Source organism: Eleginops maclovinus, chromosome 8, assembly GCF_036324505.1.
Source record: "Eleginops maclovinus isolate JMC-PN-2008 ecotype Puerto Natales chromosome 8, JC_Emac_rtc_rv5, whole genome shotgun sequence".
In the NCBI taxonomy this organism is placed as follows: Eukaryota; Metazoa; Chordata; class Actinopteri; order Perciformes; family Eleginopidae; genus Eleginops; species Eleginops maclovinus.
In genome coordinates, this window is record NC_086356.1 from 21,474,406 (window position 1) to 21,491,227 (window position 16,822).

A 16,822-nucleotide genomic window follows, 5' to 3' on the forward strand; every position below is an offset into this window, starting at 1 on the left:
TTTGGACTGGGGCTGCACGATGAAAGCTCACGTTGTCCCATACTATAACATACCTGTTTCTTCGATGATCTGCATCATTCATACGCTCTGGTGGTATGAGAATATTGTGGAGTCTGTCCAGAAATGTGAGACAATGGGCTGTGTTGTATGGTCCAAGGTTGGCATGACGTTGTTCTGCCCTCCTTAAGCATTTGGTAGCTTGCGTATTATATGTGGGGAAATACTGCCACCTAGCGGACAATACTATTTACAAAGTCGCGCAGGTTTAGTTCTTTTTCATTGTCGAGTTGACTTGAGTTAGGAGAACATACGGATACAGTTTCTGCCGGATTCCTCTTTAAAGACTTACCTTTAACGCGCAAGCTTTGGACATTATTAGTCTGTAAGTGCCTATTCTTTGTTACCACATTCAATGCCATGTAGATAATTAAGAGTGTATGTTGAATTTGTGTCTCTACATCTCTAGGATAATTTGTGACTTAGCCATGCTAGCTCTCGTGGTATCATGCTACCTGCTATGTACTGTAATATTATCTTCGTGAGATTTATGTATCCTTTGTTTCTGTTTGTTTTCAGTTTTACAAAAACGAATGTCCTGTATAAATACTTGCTTGGTGAACAAAGTAAACGGAAGAAAAACCAACACTTCTTGCCTCGCTTGAGTTCATCAACTTTATTTAATAGACGACAAATTGTTAGCTAGCTGTCTAGTTCTGCAAGCTAGAGAACGCAGCACGAGGACAGCATAACGGTGGAGGACACCATGCGTATTGGAGATGGCAGCGCACGTTCTGATGTTCCCACCACGTTGGCCAGGAACATCTATAATGGCTCTGTGGCCAATAACGTTCCTTCCCCTTCTTCTGGTCTTTGCTAAGTTGAACCCAGCCTCATCTACAAAGATGAACTTGTGCGGGATTGCATGAGCCTCCATTTCCAGAACTCCCTAGAAACAAAGAACAAAAATCAGTCAATATGCTGTTATCCAGTACACTGGGAAACCATGTTGCACGTATGTTCTTACAGTAATCTGATTTCATTACTTTCCAAAACCAAGTTTACAATGGCAGCTTCCTGTACCCCGGTGAACATTAGGCCCCTTCCTCCACCATGGTTGCATCTCTCAGTCCTTTAGAAAAACCAAAAACCAAAAACATAGGGCACTGCAGCCTAAAGATATTTCCCCCACAGTAGAGTAAATGATACAGGAAACGTGTACAGTAAGTGTATGACATCAGCCATTCATGAAGTAAACAGGTGTCACCCAACTGATACACTATGAAATGGCGTGTACTACAAAGAGTGAAAGACATTTTGGTTACATACCTGTGCTCCAGTCTAAATGTCCGGATGACAGAGGCGACAGTAAATTGGCTCAAGTTGGGCTGCACTCTGTCCAGCCTCTCACACTGTCACCCCATGGTTGATGACATGATCAACTCAGGTTGCTCTGATTTCATTTGAAAGTTGTCTTTGGCCATGAACTCCTCTCCCAGCTCTACCCCTACCTCTCACTCTTCCTCCTCCTCTCATTCTCACCCTTCCTCTTCCTCTCTCTGCAACGTTTTCCATTGTGTAAAAAACAGATGCTCACCTGTGGTGCTTTTATAGTGCTTAGGCCTACTTCCTGATTGAAGTGCTAACAATTAAGCATTGAGGCGTTTGGCCAGCTGGCACATATTTTGGCCAATTAGCTCATGAAGTGTTATTTTGAATGGCAGTGTTTTGATATGGCAAACGTGTGACTGTATGTCAGATTGTTGTGTCTTTTGCAGAGAACCGTGTTCAGTGCATTTAAAAAGTGCCATTTTGAATTGCAAAATGTGTGTAAAGCAGAAAATGTGTTTAGAGTTTTGGAGACTTGAGAAGAGGTTTTGCTCTCTGTGTGTCCGTTTAAATAATTGTGCTATGCGTGTCATTTTACTGTGTTAGCAACTGTGAAAAACTGTAATGTGAACACTGTCTGCCTCCCCCAGGCTCTCTGATAGTTGTGGGCATCATAATAAGTTAATGAAAAGGCCAGTACCCAAAGACCCAAGGGTTCTAGAGGCCTACAGGTTCAAATCTAATCTGATAAAAAGCTTTCACCAAGTCTTTTATTTATAACCAGTTCTGAAGCTCTCAGTGCAGAGTGGTAAACATGGAGGTGTGTGTGCTCTGCTTCTGATACCTGCGCTGCTGTTTCGGACTAGTTGTATTGGAGGTTTATTATTTTTAGGGAAACCAGAAAGTACAAAATGTATACATTTTACAGGTTATAAAAGCATTACTGTCTCTGCTTGCATAAGAAAGAAACCGCCATTCTCTTGTTTTTTTCTTCAGTAGATAAAATGCCATTTGGTCCGAAGCTAAGTTCCGAATCGTATGTAACAGAACCAGAATAAATCCACAGGCGGGCATTTCGTTTTCGAGGGTGGGCCCAAGGTAAAAATAATGTGTGCTGCGGGCACATCAGTGTATGATTATGCTGATTAATCATAAGTACACCCCCCTTCTCTCTGTATGAAACATATGAACGTCTGGAAAATCACTCAACTAGAAACAATAAAGTTGCAGACAGAGTTTGGCAGTTATTACATTCAGCAGACCCCCAGGGCATAAACAATGAGGCTAACTGGACCACTGCAGGGTGTTACGGGGGGATTTTCCCTTTAAGGCTCTCACCCTTGTTTACATGCAAAGAACGCTTCTCCTCTTCTGTCTCTCAGGACTGACCAACAGACCCTCACACACACACACACACACACACACACACACACACACACACACACACACACACACACACACACACACAACGTTTCTTTGCTTTCCGTTCTTCTTTTACATTCATCCCCTTATAGCGTTCCGGAGTGCAGGGCCTCATCACAGTCGGTTGACAAGCTGGACAGCTGTTAGAAGGTCCATTTCCCCCGACCGCAGCGTCATGTTAGGTGGCTCAAGACGGGACAATATCTTACTTACTGTAAGGGTGTGAAATCTCGAGCTCAGCTTGGACATTGTTCTCAGCAACCCTGCTGCCTGCATCCTCACAGACATGGTGGGAACAAGTGGAGCTGCAGAAGGCAGTGCAGATATGGGACTGCCCAGTTTTTCTTGATGGAGTCTTTGAACCCCGACATAACTGGCCCCAACACAAACATGGCTGAGGTTAATGGAAATGTAGAGCAGTGTCATCAGCATAACTAAGGAAACTTCTCCTAATGACGTTTCCAAGTGGAAGCACGTATTACTTTACTTTTTTTTTTTCCATCGCTCACACACTAAAATTACACGTAAAATCTAATTATTTAAAGTACACTCAAACAGCAAAACCTCAGCTCAAGTCTCCAAAACTGTAAACACATTCTCAGCTTTTCACTCCATTTTCAGTTCATCTATACACTTTTTGCAAAACACTGCACACAGTTCTCTCAGAAAGACACAGAAATCTGACAGATTCACTTGTTGTGAACCAGTTAACAAATACACGCGCCAAATGATCATAAACACGGAACTGCTTTATTATTGACACAATAATCAGGATGTAAACTCTAGAAAAAGACTACACGTAATAACCTTTTACAACGACAATGGATATACAGTATGGACATAGCAGCGAGAGGAAGAGCTAGAGGGAGATCTAGTGATGGAGGAGTTGTTTTCAGCATGGAGCTGCATGAACGTCAGCCCTGTGTTCGTGCCGCTTCTACAGGCAGTGGGAGAGAGGTGAGATATCCTCTGTGAGGGTGATGAGATGCTGGGGCCACACGCAGCTAGGCCACAAATCAAAATAAATCTTTATATTTGTAGCTCAAAGTTACTTTTCATTGTACTGTACTTGATAGAAAGCTTATTTTTGTTCACACAACTCTCCCTGTGCATGCATGGTGGTACGTTTTGTTCCAACAGTATATCGGTGTTTCTGCACATATTTCTCGAGTGCAGAATCTTCTAACAAAGATTTTCAGAACAAAACTCAAATGAAAATGCTTTTTCTAAAGGTATCTTTTGGCCAGATGGCCTTTATATGTTAGAGGAAAAGCGGGAGACGGAAGGGAAGTCATTGCCAGAATCTCAAAGTTTTCTTTTCCATTTCCAGTCTTTGATGTTGAGCACATTTTTGTAACTGTATGTGCTGTGCATGCATTTTGCACTCATTAGTTGTGTAGAAAAATACTCCCCATACAGACAAAGCCCATAAAGATGAGTGTGCTTTAGATTGGTCACATCTGTGTTTAGTTGGTTGGACAAAGTGTCTTTACTATAAATGAAGTGTGTGCCATTTGGTGCAAAATCTTGGTTTTGATAAGTGTTGATGTAGTTTTGGGTGCAGTGATTCATTTTGCAAGATATAGGAGATGTTTTGCACTTTGAGTGTGTGGTTTTATGAATTGTGTTTAGTGTTTTGAGAAAATTAGCCCTGCTTTCAAAACAAGTGTTTTAGCAATTGAAAAAAACTGTAACAAGTGTAGCACCTATAATTGAGCCTTGGCAAACATCAGCATTCTTTTTATAGTCCTTACATGATTTTACATCATACAATAACAATTTAAAAATAAATGAACATTGTCCACAAAGGGTATGTCTCTTCACTAAAGAACTGCCAAATCTGGGTTACAGAAACAAGGTTCCCACTACTTCCTTTTATTTTATGGAACAGTTGATTATTCTGTACAGCAGTTTGGTGTGTTTTTGGAGACACAAGTTCTGCAGCAAGACAAGACTTGTGTTTGCTTTCACCTTGAGTTTCAGAGCAATATATAAAGCTAGTGGCAGGGTGGAGGGATACGTTTGGTGAACAAGCCATCTAATCTCCTCTGATCTGGGTTCATCTGCAGATCAATGTGCATTAAGCCTTTACATGTGAGAAGATTAACTCACACAGCGGCAGCTCTTACAGTGTAAATGAGCCCCCTAGCTGTGTCACAGATACAGTAGTACTGCAGATAGATGGTAATAAATCCTGCATGGAACATATGGAGGGGAAAATGACTAAAGCATGGAGAATCGACCTGAAAGCAAATGAATAGATACGCCACACTCCTGCAGTCATTACAGCAGCGGCAGCAAGAAGTCTCGCTAATATGAAGATTTAATTGAGAGCCCGGGGCTGAATGTGGTCATGAGGCAGAGAGAGCGCGGATGAGAGGACCGATGGAGTGGCAGACAGAGAAACTGAATCAAAATCACAAAAAGAACCAGCTGTTGTTTCACTTTAGGTTAAATGTTTTTTGCTTTTCAGTAGGAGCCAGATAGTATGAAAACATGTTGTAATTATACAGTGTATCCATCCCTTTCCGGGATCTGGGTAAAGGGATTCCTTATGCAACCTTTATATTTATACAACTCTGCAATGTTCTATTTGTGGTCCATCCTTAAACTGTTGCGCAGTGGGTAGAAGAATCATTTATAAACTCAATTATTTGTTGTCTTTTTTCAGTCTATGGTTAGGGGGACGAATGATATAGTACGGATGATATTAGTACATTAAAAGATCTGGAACATGGCTCTTGGGACTTCACAAACAAAGATCCTTAACTGTACACACACTGAACGGCTACGTCCACAGTGATGACATCACTGCTGGCTTCGTACTCACTGACACACACTCTCTTTACTCGTAGAATCGGAGGATGAAACCCTCTTTATTGTCACATACATGCACACAGCAGAGCACACATAGTGAAATTGGTCCTCTGCATTTAACCCATCCTAGTACTAGGAGCAGTCCTTCCCTAACACATGTTATACATGACTTACAAAACATTTTAAACAATACATTTCCTGATGCTCAGAAGAAGATGTTGAACATGCTGGAGGGCTTATCAAAATCTAACGGAAATGTTTGACTATTGAAGGCGCATAAACACAAGGTGGTCAGAACGAACTCCTCATTATAGATGCCCTTGTTGTGCAATGTAGCAACAATTATTGAACAGCCTTCTCTAGATTTATGGATCTATATTGCAATGAATTAAGAGGCAGCCTTCTGCGGATCGCTGAGTGCAAAGGAACTGAATTAAGTCTGAATGACGCTAGTGTCCTGGTAAACAGACATCTCCTGTGGTTACACTGAAGCAGCAGATCTAATGAAGGTATGCAGCAGCTTTATCATTCTTCTGCCTTCACATGCTGAAGGGATTTCTTGGAGTTAAGGAGCTTTGTATAGTTTTTTTTCAATTGCTAAAACACTTGTTTTGAAAGCAGGGCTCATTTTCTCAAAACACTAAACACAATTCACAAAACCACACACTCAAAGTGCAAAACATCTCATATATCTTGCAAAATGAATCACTGCACCCAAAACTACATCAACACTTACCAAAACCTAGCTTTTGCACCAAATGGCCCAAACTTCATTTATAGTAAAACACCACTTTGTCCAACCAAATACACACAGATGTGACCAATCTAAAACACACTCATCTTTATTGGCTTTTTCTGTATGGGGAGTATTCTGCACCAAAGAAATATGTGCAGACACACATATATTCTATCGAAACAAACCTCATTTATTTTTATAAACAACTAATGAGCGCAACATGCATGCACAGCACCTACAGTTACAGTTTTGTGAACAAAAATGTGCTCAATATCAAAGGCAGTAGATGGGAAAGAAAACATTAAGGAAAAAATCTAAAAACATTTTTCGAAAAAATTGAGGAAATAGAAATACTTAGGCTGCAGACATGGAGGGAAGAAGCTACATCTGTTTCACACCAACTACACACTGTTGTTCTCAATCTGAAGCTCTTTCATCTGGCTGGCAGGTAGCTTAGACGTTAGCGCTGGTAGCCTGGATAAAGGAAACTTCAGCCTAGTAGGCTAGTTCGAGTCCCGATCTGACTGGAAAATTCTGGCAATGACCTCCCTTACATCTCCCCCTTTTCCTCCAACACCTCTAATAAAGGCCATCTGGTCAAAATATACTTTAAAAAAAAGCATTTTCATTTGAGTTTTGTTCTGAAAATCTTTGTTAGAAGATTCTGCACTCGAGAAATATGTGCAGAAACACCGATATACTGTTGGAACAAAACGTACCACCATGCATGCACAGGGAGAGTTGTGTGAACAAAAATAAGCTTTCTATCAAGTACAGTACAATGAAAAGTAACTTTGAGCTACAAATATAAAGATTTATTTTGATTTGTGGCCTAGCTGCGTGTGGCCCCAGCATCTCATCACCCTCACAGAGGATATCTCACCTCTCTCCCACTGCCTGTAGAAGCGGCATGAACACAGGGCTGACGTTCATGCAGCTCCATGCTGAAAACAACTCCTCCATCACTAGATCTCCCTCTAGCTCTTCCTCTCGCTGCTATGTCCATACTGTATATCCATTGTCGTTGTAAAAGGTTATTACGTGTAGTCTTTTTCTAGTGCTTACATCCTGATTATTGTGTCAATAATAAAGCAGTTCCGTGTTTATGATCATTTGGCGCGTGTATTTGTTAATTGGCTCATGTGTGTAGCATTTTTAATGGCAGTGTTTTGAAAATGACAAACAAGTGAATCTGTCAGATTTCTGTGTTTTCCTGAGTGTTTTTCAAAAAGTGCATAGATGAACTGAAAATTTAGTGCAAAGCTGAAAAATATGTTTAGAGTTTTGGAGACTTGAGCTGAGGTTTTGCTCTTTGAGTGTACTTTAAATAATTATGTTTTATGTGTAATTTTAGTGTTTGAGCGATGGAAAGAAACTGTAATATGTAAAGTAGCTGTGGACAACTGAGGAAAATAAAGCTAATAAACAAGTCAAGTGTACTGTCTGCAAAGCAGAGCTGGCCTACCATGGCAGTACAACGGCGATGTATGAGCATCTTAAGCGCAAACACCCAGGACGTCTAGCGCCCAAAATTCCGGATGGGTAAGTTAGCCGGTTTTTGTTTACCTTTCGGAAAACGCGTCCTCTAGTCCAGAGTGACATTAGTTACTTGTAGGCCCTCTCGTGAAAGATAATGTGTTAACCCAATTGCATAAGAACATTGAATTACAGTCTAGGTGTCCCTCATGTTAACATTGTAAATTCACACGGTCACCTCGCCTACCTAACTTTACCTAGCTCTGCATGACTGCACGTATGCTAAATAGATAGGAAGATAGATAAATACTGTAGATAAATAAGTGTATACATAACTAATTGTAAATCATTCATTTGTCAGATAAAATCAATAAAATTGATTAATTTAAGTCTACAGTTTGTGGTAACTATGCCTAATAGTTTTCTATTTCATTTTGCCATTTTAGAAGTTCAAAGCCTCAAAGAGAGGCGTCTGCACACCTCAAATGGCCAGACTCCTCACTGAGAGCATTCTAAACATGCTGGTCTACGACATGAGGCCAATGTCAATGGTGGAATGCGAGGGTTTCAAGCAAATGATCCACACTTTCAATCCTGACTACACGTTACCTTCAAGACACATTTTACCAAGCTCATGGAGGGAAAGTATGAAGCAATTCTCAATCATGTTAAAGATGCTCTCAAATCAGCAAGCGGCAAGATCGCCCTGACTACCGATGCCTGGACCAGTATTGCCACAGAAGCATACAGTGGGGCAAAAAAGTATTTAGTCAGCCACCAATTGTGCAAGTTCTCCCATTTAAAAAGATGAGAGAGGCCTGTCATTTTTATCATAGGTATACCTCAACTATGAGAGACAGAATGAGAAAAAGAAATCCAGGAAATCACATTGTAGGATTTTTAAAGAATTTATTTCAAATGATTGTGGAAAATAAGTATTTGGTCAATAACAAAAGTTCATCTCAATACTTTGTTATATACCCTTTGTTGGCAATGACAGAGGTCAAACGTTTTCTGTAAGTCTTCACAAGGTTTCCACACACTGTTGCTGGTATTTTGGCCCATTCCTCCATGCAGATCTCCTCTAAAGCAGTGATGTTTTGGGGCTGTCGCTGGGCAACACGGACTTTCAACTCCCTCCAAAGATTTTCTATGGGGTTGAGATCTGGAGACTGACTAGGCCACTCCAGGACCTTGAAATGCTTCTTACGAAGCCACTCCTTCGTTGCCCTGGCGGTGTGTTTGGGATCATTGTCATGCTGAAAGACCCAGCCACGCTTCATCTTCAGTGCCCTTGCTGATGGAAGGAGGTTTTCACTCAAAATCTCACGATACATGGCCCATTCTTTCCTTTACACGGATCAGTCGTCCTGGTCCCTTTGCAGAAAAACAGCCCCAAAGCATGATGTTTCCACCCCCATGCTTCACAGTAGGTATGGTGTTCTTTGGATGCAACTCTGCATTCTTTCTCCTCCAAACACGACGAGTTGAGTTTCCACCAAAAAGTTCTATTTTGGTTTCATCTGACCATATGACATTCTCCCAATCCTCTTCTGGATCATCCAAATGCCCTCTAGCAAACTTCAGACGGGCCTGGACATGTACTGGCTTAAGCAGGGGGACACGTCTGGAACTGCAGGATTTAAGTCCCTGGCGGCGTAGTGTGTTACTGATGGTAGCCTCTGTTACTTTGGTCCCAGCTCTCTGCAGGTCATTCACTATGTCCCCCCGTGTGGTTCTGGGATTTTTGTTCACCGTTCTTGTGATCATTTTGACCCCACGGGGTGAGATCTTGCGTGGAGCCCCAGATCGAGGGAGATTAGCAGTGGTCTTGTATGTCTTCCATTTTCTAATAATTGCTCCCACAGTTGATTTCTTCACACCAAGCTGCTTACCTATTGCAGATTCAGTTTTCCCAGCCTGGTGCAGGTCTACAATTTAGTCTCTGGTCTCCTTTGACAGCTCTTTGGTCTTGGCCATAGTGGAGTTTGGAGTATGACTGTTTGAGGTTGTGGACAGGTGTCTTTTATACTGATAACGAGTTCAAAAAGGTGCCATTAATACAGGTAACGAGTGGAGAACAGAGGAGCCTCTTAAAGAAGAAGTTACAGGTCTGTGAGAGCCAGAAATCTTGCTTGTTTGTAGGTGACCAAATACTTATTTTACCAAGGAATTTACCAATAAATTCATTAAAAATCCTCTCATAGTTGAGGTATACCTATGATGAAAATTACAAGTCTCTCTCATCTTTTAAATGGGAGAACTTGCACAATTGGTGGCTGACTAAATACTTTTTTACCCCACTGTACCTGGGCATCACTTGCCATTATTTAAGTGATGATTGGGTGTTCAAAAACTTCTGCCTGACAACAATGCCACTTGAGGAACGGCACACTGGCGCCAACATCGCAGAGTGGATTGAGGAGGCTTTAGAAAAGTTTGAACTCCTTCCTTCCAAGATTGTAGGGATTGTCCATGACAATAATATGGTGCTGGCTGCTAACCTTTTATGTCATGATCCGTGTTTCGTATCTGTCATGTTTTTGTGTTGTGTGTTTTATTTTGAAATGTTTTCCCCACTTGTGTCATGTTAAGCTTCACTTCCTGTCTGCGTTTCCCTCCTGCGCCTGATTGTGTCATTGTGTTCACCTGTTGCCCCTGTGTTTCTCCTGCCCTTCCCAGCTGTCTCTTGTCTTGTGATTACCCATGTGTATTTAGTCCCTGTTTCCCTTTTGTCGTCGTCATTTCTTCCCTGATCTTGTTCATGTTACCTGCCTGTTCCTGTCGCCCTTCATGTCTGAAGCTAAGTGTTTTTCATGTCCTTTGTTCCCCATGCTTCGTGTTTTCGTCAACAGCTTTTGAATAAAGCTCGCTTTTGTTTTTGACCTTTACCTGCTTCCCCTTGATTTACTGCACTCGGGTCCAGTTTCCCCAACCGTGACAGAACGACCAAACCTAAATATGGATCCAGTAGTACATTTTGAGGATTCTATTGTGGAGTATTCATACCACATTTTATGTATTTATGGAGAGTGGAGGAGAGCAGGTTCTAAAGAGGCTCAGGATGCAGCTTCTTCGTGCACGCCGGGAATTGGCAGATAAGCCATGGTTGGAGAGCTCACTGCCGGACTATTTGAGGACATTTGTCAATTCCCCAGAAAGCCTGCAACCTTTCCTTAAACCTCGTGTTACAGCAGCCACCAATCCCTTCTTGGCATCCCACCTGGCCTTTGGAGGTCCACGGGGCCTACAGCAGTCTGCTAAGGGGTGCAGGGTCCGGCTACCAGCCCATGCTCCTGCTTCCGATCCTCCTGCTGCCAAACCTCCTGCAGCCAAGCCTCCTACAGCAAAGCATCCTGTAGCCAAGCCTTCTGCAGCCACGCTTCCGGCTCAAGTTTTGGCCCTAGCAGCCGCCTACCCGGCTGCAGTTCCGGCCCTAGCAGCCATGTTTCCAGGCCAAGCCCTGGCCGCCATGCTCCCAGCTGCAGTCCGGCCGACTCCAGCCCCTTCTGTCCTGTCGGCGGCCCAGCCGACTCCGGCCGACTCCGGCCGACTCCGGCCTTGACTCCGGCCTTGACTCCGGCCTTGACTCCGGCCTTGACTCCGGCCTTGACTCCGGCTTTGACTCCGGCCTCAACTCCAGCCTCGCCTATCCAGTCGACTCCAGCCTCGCCTGTCCAGTCAACCCCAGCCTCGACACCAGCCTTGCATGTCAAGTCGACTCCAGTCTCGCCTTTCCAGTCGCCTCCAGTCTCACCTGATCCTGCGCTGTTGGTGGTCCCGCCGTCACCTGTTCTGATGGGGGTCCCGCCAACACCTGCACCTGCTCCGTTGGGGTTCCTGCCGTCACCTGTACCAATGGGGGTCCCGCCAACATCTGCACCTGTTCCGATGGGGGTCCCGCCAACTCCTCACCCCGTCAAGTCGGTGGTCCGTCCGACACCTGTTCCGTTGGTGGTCCCACCAATCCATGTCCCTGTCCAGTCGGGGGCCCCGCCGACTTAAGCTCATGTCCCGACGCCAGTACCACCCGGGTTACCGCCAAAGCCATCTCCTGCCTCTTTGGGGGTCCCGCAGATGCCAGTACCAACTGGGGTCCCGCCGACAACAGCTCATGTCCCGTCGGGGGTCCCTCCGACTGGTGCTCCTGTCTCCTCGGTGGCCCTGCCGCCTCCTGCTCCAGGTGCTCCTTACTTTCCTCCGGAGCGGTCTCGCCGGCCTCCAGCCCGCCGTCCTCCAGTCCGTTGTCCAGAGGCGTCTCGCCGTCATCCAGCCCGTCCTACAGCCCGTCGTCCAGAGGCGTCTCGTCGTCCTCCAGTCCGTCCTACAGCCCGTCCTCCAGAGGCGTCTCGCCACCTTCCAGGCCGTCCCCCGGAGCTCTCTCGTCATCCTCCAGGCCGTCCTCCGGAGCCATTTCGCCGTCCTCCGGCGCTGTCTCGCCGCCCTCCGGAGCTGTCTCGCCGCCTTCCAGGCCGCCCTCCGGAGCTGTCTCGCCGCCTTCCAGGCCGCCCTCCGGAGCTGTCTCGCCGCCTTCCAGGCCAAGTTCCCTTGCCACAAGGCCTGTCCGTGCTCTGTCTCATGCTCTACCTTGCCTGCCGCCCGAGACACCCTCCTCGTCTTCTGTCTTGTCCCCGGGCCGCCTGCCCGAATCCCGCCTCCAGACCATCTTAGGAAGAAGTGATGATCTAAAACTTTTCAAATTGTTTTCTACTCTAAGGTTCCTCCAGTCTCGTTGTCACTCATTGGTTAGCAGCATGGGCATATATCCGTCTCTTCTATGGGCTGATGCAAACGGAGGAGGATCCATGACGTATTTGGCTACGTCATCTTCTTTCGTAATAATGATCTCATATTACTTTCATTCACGTAATTAATCTGACATTCATTGGGATTGTTACATAATTAAACACATAATTACATGATGATGTAGTGTCAAAGAGTGGTAGTATGTATATCCACGTATCATTGTTATTATACTCACCCACTTGATCTTCCTTTAGCTATATGCTACTTGAGGCTAAAAACAATAACTTTCGGTACTACCGGAAGTTCGAGCTTTGGTCCGTCATGAAACAGTGAATTATTGCATTTTAAGTTCCACTTCAATATATTGATTTATTCCACACTTTGTAGGTGAGAAGTAATATTTTGAAGTCAATCCGGTGTTTGATGGGGAGCCAATGGAGGTCGTGGAGGATAGGGGTGATGTGATCAGAGCGTCGGGTGGAGGTGAGCAAGCGGGCAGCAGAACATTTGGAAAGCAGTCATAACAGTGCGCCTGCATGCATGCACAAATATAGGTCTGTCCCGCTCCTTAAACAGAGAGCACTACATCCCTGCTGGACACCAACTCCTGTGGGCTTCGCTGGATCAGAGTCCAGGTCTGTCTTTCAGTCCCAGTCTGTCCCAGTACATAGATAAATATATTGGTATGGACTTCACTGGTGATCCTTTAGTACAAGTTCAGAGTAATACACAAAGATGAAGATGGAAAGAAATGGAGGTACTGCTCCATTATGAGTGACCCCTATTCAAAAGATATGATTTGGTACTCCATATGACACCATTGACCCAGGCAGTATCTAAATCCAGCGAGTCAGACACACAAGTCTCCCAGTTTATCTCATTCTGTGACCAGCCTCCCCATAACACCCCAGCTCAGCCACTCAATCCTTGGAGTTCTTTGTGTCCAGATTTTAGATGTTTTAAAAATGTTCTATTTCACATACCTGCCTCTTTTTGAGCCTAAAAGACAACCGCCTGATTCTGATATTTCACTCCATCAAGCTGTATTGTCAATTGAAAACAACATAAATCATTTGAATATTGATTTAATGAGATCATTAGATCTAAACATGAGATGGAAAAAGGAAATCAGTATCGATTTTCTGTAAAAAGGCGTTGGATTTGAGTTAATAGGAAATGAATAAGGTGAACAGTTGATTACTAACATTAAGGCAATGATCTGTCGACCCTTTTCATAATGCTGTTTTGCCATGGCGCTTCCTCAGCAGCAGGAGTAAACTATGAGTCATATTTTCTCTGTGAGCGGGGGCAACTGCATCATTGCTTCCTGCTGTGGGAATGTTCTGGAAGGCGGATCAGCCCGTCAGCAGGTTATGGAGGAGGAATGTTCCCTTCAGCAGCATGTCCATGTTCTGCTGCACACCCCAGCCCCTCCACACGGTCCACTGAGCGGTCCGGAGGTACAGCGCATCCTGAGGAGGCCGGGCTGCACTCTGTCAGGTCTTCTGACAAGTCATTGGGGTCTGAGACCAGAGGTCGGCGAAGAGCCTATTGTAATCACAAGCGAAGCGTGTGACAACCCTGCCAAACATACACAAAACAGGGAAAACAAAAAAGGGGCCGAAATCATGACAGTAGGGTAGCCCGCTCTACTCGAAGCATAATTGATATTGAAAGGATTATTAATATTATGATTTTTATTTGACCTCTTTGAATGTTAATTTGACCCCCGCAACATATGTGAAAACCCACCAAATTTTGCAAGCGCGTCAGAACTGGTGAAAATTGCGATGTTTAATTGGTTCCGGAACTCTTCTTGGACGAAATTTGCTACATACATCTAGGGTGCGGGGACGAAACAAAAAGCCTCTTGGAGGGTTATGAAAAAACGTACAGGAAGTCGGCAATTTTGAATCTGGCATTGGAAAAACGCAGTGGCGGGCCGTGCATTTCACACCTAGGCCTTCAGTGATGTCCTACACAGTCCTACCTGAATTATTCCACCTCTTAATACCATCATTATGACGCCATGGCTCTAGAAACTATACATTTAGACAGAAACGCAGTATAACCGGGCGTTGCATCACCTTAACATAGTCAAGTACAACAGAGTTATATTAATATTTCCGAAGCATTTATAATCAATACATCAGCATTTACAGTTAACTTAATGAATCAGATTATCTGACAAACCGCTCCTTGACACCTGTGTCTGTCACATAACGCAGGACAAGTGCCAGCTGTGCTACATTACCCACATCTGACGTCTCGTCCACCATAACAGCGACAAAGGGTGCTTTTTTAATCTTCATTTTGATCTCTTCTCCCATCACTTCAGCAATAGCATAAATCAGGTCGTTTTGTATTTTGCCTGACGTCCCAGTAAACATGTTGTTTGTGTACAGGTGGTAATGCAAATCTGTGTTGTTCTCAGCACGAAAAGAAAGAAGCTCCACGTAGTTTCCTCTGTTTCTGGACTCGGCGCTTTCATCGTGTCCCCTAAATGAAAGTTCCTGTTTACCCAAAAACAGGACACAATCAATCAGTCTTTCAATAATTCCCTATTTTTGTTCACCCTTTCGTTGTGGAGCTCCGTTTCCCTGGGCACTTGTTCGTTGAGCTGTAGATCCACTCGGGTGTCCCCAAAGGTTTTCAAAAGCACCAGTGCTTCCAAGTGCCCAGCCGTGCTTTGGTGTCTCGTTGCTGCCTTGGTTAGACAACTCAAGTTTGCAAATTTAGTGTGGCTCCAAACACCAAATCGATCAGTTGCAAATACCAGGCATTCCCGGCAGTACAATTTGCAGTGCCTCTCGGAGGCTGTGAGCCAGGGGTACCGCTCGTAGTTTCCCTGCTGTGCTAGGCTCGCTAGCGTTGGAGTTGGTCGTTCACCTTTTCAAGATGTGTAGCTTTACTTGAAAAGTTCGTTTTGAAAATGGCGTTGTTATTATATCTTCGACCAAATTGATCTCTTCTCCTCCTTCAGCCATTGTGGGTTGAAAAAAATAGCTTGTAGAAATCTACACAAATTAGCTCGCTCAAGTTCTAGTTCTGTTTGCTAGCTTTGCCCATAGACTGTATGGCTCTGCCTACTGCCTAGCTCTGCCTCTCAATAGTGCGTATCCAATCAGAAGATGTGCACGTGCTAACGTTAGCGTACGCCTGCTAGCTGGCCCGTTGTCGCCACCTCGAAATCTGATTGGTTAACGCCACAATTTTGTTTGCGTTCACTTTAAGCTACAGCCGCCCGCACTGTTGATTCTGAAGGCCTAAGGGCAGATTTCTTTGACCCTAGCAACACATTATGGCTGAAATATGATTGGATAAAAGCTCTAACATAAAGGCCAGCCCTCCAAATCTCGTTCTGAGGCTGGAAGCAGCGCAGCCAAGACGAACGCTATAAAATGAAGAGAATAGACTATGGGGAATAATTTAATACGTATTTGTGGAAAAAATATATCAAAATTTAATTTATATTCTGATGATGTTTAGGCCAGCAGAGAAGGCCTTGCTGGCCCTGACGGCCCACCACTGGAAAAACGCGCCCTCGCCATAAAACACGATGTTGCCGTAACTCCAATGTACATGGTCCGATCACCACCAAACTTCACGTATATATATCACCGGTCCATGCGTCAAGCTCTACATCAAATGAGAGGTGTCATCATATGCCGTTTCCATGGCAACGCATCACTCGCCATAAAACACGATGTCGCCGTAACTCGAAGGAAAAAGCTCTGATCGCCCTTAAACTTCATTTGTACATCACCGGTCCATGCTTCAACAGCTCTACGTCAAATCACAGGTTTCATCACATGCCGTTCCCATGGCAACACAATGCTCGCCATGAAACACGGTTTTCTCATAACTCCAGTGAACATTCTCCAAACGGCCCCTAACTTCATATGTTTGATAATGATGCCGCCCTTAAGACACCTAGGCCTTTTAGGGGGTGTCATCATAAGCGGTTACCATGACGGCAGATCACTCGCCATGTTTATGTTACAGCTGTAACTCCCATGAATGAATAATAAAAGGCATTCTGCAGGTAAAGGTCCAGTTACAGCGTCACAGCAGCAGTGGAACAGTGCAGATAAAAGTCAAGTAAAAACAGTAGACCTACATTTCCAATGAGGCAAGAAAACATTAAAAAAAATAAGAACAAATACGTACACAATGGTGACAAATGTTGCAGTTCATTTCAAAAGTGAGTGAACATTTCAAAGTACTGAAGGAGCCAGAAACATCGACAAACTGTATATTGCAGATACATGTGTGTAGCATAGAAAGAAAAATTAACCA